Source organism: Chamaea fasciata, unplaced genomic scaffold, assembly GCF_029207755.1.
Source record: "Chamaea fasciata isolate MVZ Bird 193981 ecotype frontalis unplaced genomic scaffold, bChaFas1.0.hap1 SCAF_7, whole genome shotgun sequence".
In the NCBI taxonomy this organism is placed as follows: Eukaryota; Metazoa; Chordata; class Aves; order Passeriformes; family Sylviidae; genus Chamaea; species Chamaea fasciata.
Window position 1 is genome coordinate 25646640 of NW_027094092.1, and position 4018 is coordinate 25650657.

Below are 4018 nucleotides of genomic sequence, written 5' to 3' on the forward strand. Positions count from 1 at the left end.
TAGACAGATTCTCTTTTGCTATATCCACAATTTGATTCACAAATACTTCACTAAGTGTTAATATTGAAGCAACATAGTGTTCTCTCTTTACAGGTTTAGCAAAAGATAATAGACATGTTTTGGATTACACAGGCTCATAAATAGATACAGTGATATGACACTTGTAACTGCAATAGATGTTTGATTTTGTAATTTTAAAAAGGCAGAGCTTATTATTAACTAGGAATACACTTTTTTTTTTTTTTTTTTTTTTTTTTTTTTTTTTTTTAGTATTGAAAGCCTGTTGAGATCACTGTATTTAGTCCTTACAGATAGTCTGCGTAGTTCTTTGGCAGGACATACAAGTCATAGGACGGTAAGACTTACTTTATATTTAGCAATAGTTCCTCTCTTCCAATATGCCCATTTGCATAAGTGAACTAACAAACCATCTGTACTGGAAATAGTCTTTACATTACTGTCAGCTTTGGGGCAGTATGTGGCAGTTCCTTAACAGCATATATTAATTTATGCTGTTTTTGTAGCAGCAGAGATGTAATTTGAAGCCCTCATGCTGCAATTTTCTGGGTAGGAGTGTCGCCAGAACAGGCGGCTTAGTTTTTCTCTCTCAATAAAGTTTTGATGGCCAGAAATGCTAAGGATCTTCATAGTTGTCTCATCTTATAGACAGACACCAGGCTTCCAGGTATATCTTAAAAATGGCACCAGATCTTGGCAAATTTAGCCCAAATACCATCCCTCACTAAACAGCAGAGCAAAATTCTGCCTGCTAAGTCAGTGCAATGGCCCTGCTGAGCTCAGAGAAAGGATTATCAACATTTTTACAGTAGCATGCTCTGAATGACAGGGTGCTGATCTTAAGCTGACACAAACTGCAGTTCCTGGCTGCACCAGTTTCTTCTTGCTCTGAATAGAGGCAGCAAAGCTACACATGCATGTTGTCTCTGTTCCTTGCTGGCTGTTTAGAAAGACTGAGTGACCAGGCACAAAGGCCAGAAGAGAGAGCTGATTTTTTTGCAATATGATATACATATTTTGCAAGCCAGATCACAAACTGCTTATCACATTTTTGGTGCTATATACATAAATATTCATAATTAATCTGTGTTAGAATAGGGTATAAAGCTTCTAAAGAACAAAAATAGCCCCTTCAGGCATCTCATAACAGTGACACTGATCCCCTGCATTTCTGAAATTAAAAATCGGGCTTCTTTGCATGGATTTTGCAGTAGTCTCTGGTGTTCAAGCTTCCTTTTTTTGTACTGATCCTTCAGTTTGTGAGGGCGACCTTGACAGCAGAGATTGATACCTTGAATCTGGAGCTACAGAGGTGGAAACAAATGCACCCAGTGAGAGATGACATTTCCAAAGCTTAAATCTCAGGGACAGTAACCTTCATTTTCCCTTCTCCAGATCTCTTTCATCTCTAGGCTTTTCTCCCATGTTTTGGCTTCAAGTACCAGCAGAATTCTGATGGTATGGCAGGTGGGAAGATGTATGTGCATGTGCTTTCCAGATCAAAAGCATGAATTCAAGTGATGCAACATATCCTCAGAGACAACTTCATCTCTTGAAGGTGGAAGGGCCAATTAGCCAGTCCTTGGGACTGCTGGCAGCTGTAGCCAAACAGTCAGGATTGGTTTAGATGAAATAAATCACAGTTTATTCAACATCAAAAACAGAGTGACTGTGGAAATGAAAATAAATTCATGAAGCTGTTCAGGCAGCACTGAAGTCCAGTGGGTATTAGATGTATTTAATAAATAAAAGCAACCATTTGGCCTGGGATGGCAGACAAATCTGACAGGCTGAGCTCTTCCAGGTCTTTGTTTTCTGTCCTTGTCTGACTCAGCTTTTGAATATGATGCTCTTACTCCTGGGCCGTGTGGCTTGCCAAGCTGACACCTTTCCAGTGCACAGCCTCACCCTGCTCTTTGTACAAACGGGGGCCCCATCTTCTGAAAACTGTCAGCCTTTTTCCTTACTGAATGGGGATGCTTCTTCATGCTGCCTTGTGATACACTAAAGCCCATTTTTTCTATCTCCTTTCATGCTGCCTTTCATTAGGGCTTTTTAACAATCCTTACAAATAGAAATTTGGCACAAATATAAAGTTCATTCCTAGTCTCTCAGTGCACAGTTTTCTGGCTTGGCACATTTCCCTTCTAACCACAACACCTCATCATGCCCCAGTACCCATTCCATAGCATATTTAAGGGTCACTAAAATCACCTACACAAACAGGTATGAGTTGACAATAAAGAACGCTTTTAATGTCTCTCTTGCTCTATAGATCTTGGTGGGTGTGACAGAGGCATATGCATTCTTTTTGGCTCCTTTCTGTGTCCTAGATGTGACCCACTCTCTGCCTATCTGCTGGCTATCTTATCCTCCAGAGATTTCCCATTGTACCACTCACAGAGAGGAAATTGGGTATTTTAAATGTGCATTCTCAGGTGGTTTGTAATCCTGCACGGTAGTCCCTTCCACTGTGCATCTCAGAGCTCCTCTCCAGGTCTGAGAGAAGTAAAAGCCAGACTACTTTGGACATATATATTGGATGAAGCCAAACAAATGCCATTTCTGCCAGGAGATGTCATCAGGGGAGGACAAGGCACATGTACCTGTAGCTACTGTGGCAGTCACTGTGCTGCAGTGTAAGCCAGAGGCATGTGAGGCAAAGGGAGTTTGTTAATTGTCTCTCACAGACATCTTGCACCCCTATGAATGGGTAGATTTCTCAACGTGGCATCAGCCAAGACTTCTCCAATGCCATGACTATCCTATAATTCAGATTTAGCAGAACCCAGCACTTTTAGAAAATCCAAGTTTTGGGGTTTTTTGTTTATGCATTTACACACCAAGCACCATTCTCTGCTCTACAGTCCTTCTAAACAATCTCTTATGCAGTGCCTTGAACCTGGAGTGGCATTTTCCAGAGCAGCATGCCCAAAAAAGCAGCAAGCATGTTGTGACAGGGGTTGAAGTACGAATATTAAAGTGAAGGTTGATGCTTCAAGAGTGTTCACTTGCCTGTTTGTAAGATTTTTATGAAGGATTTAAAATATATGCTGCTCTAAGGCACAGAGAGAATTGGATCAAGTGAGATGAGCCTCACAAGAGTGTAATGAGACATGAAGCAAACATGCCAAGGTAAGATGGTGCAGTACACCAGTCCTGATCAGCAGGAGAGCCCATCACGACTGGGTGCGCTGAGCACGGGATGCAAGCAGGAGGAAGAAATACTGGCAGGGCAGGGAGTTGGCAGGAGGCTGCAGTTGTGGGGGAAAGCCTGTGCAGGAGGCAGATAAAACCAGAGAAGAGGCTCAGGCTGCAAGGAGGGTAGGAAGGGCAGGAGCAGCTGGGTGTCTTCATTTCTACTGCCAGCTACTCATCCGGGAATAAGGTGGTGAAGCGGGGTCGGGGTGCGGGGGCAGCCCCACAGCTCCGTCCCGGCAGCGTTGCCCTCTGTTGCCGGTGCGCAGGTCCAGCGACCAGGGAGGGGAGCGGGGCATCGTCGGGCTGCTCCGTGAGGGAGCGCTTCGGCGGAGCAACCTTCTTCCTCCTCCTCCTCCTCCTCCTCCTGCCCCTTCTGCTGCTGCTGCCGGGCCGCGTCCCGCCGCCAGCCCGGGCGAAGCGCGGGCGCTGGGGGAAAGCGGGAGAAGTGGCCGAAGCTGAGCTGCGGGCGGCGGAGGCTCTGAGAGGAGGGTGGCCGGCGGCAGGGGTGCACCCGGGGCGGGCGGGGAGCACCCGGGGATGGGGAGTGGGGCTCACCCTGAGAAGAAGACAAGAGAGAGCAGCCCGGAAGGGTAGGGGTTGCGAGGTCGTATCCCGGGTAGGGGGCACACCCGACAGCTCCCAGGCGCCCGCAGAGGCGCGCCAGGAGCCGCCGGGCAGTCGCCTGCCCACCTGGGGGGGCCGGGAGCGGCCGGGGCACCCCCCCACTCCGCCTCGTCTTTCTCTCCTCCCTTCCGCCGCCTCCTTCCCTCCCTCCCTGCCCGCCTGCCTGGGATGGTGG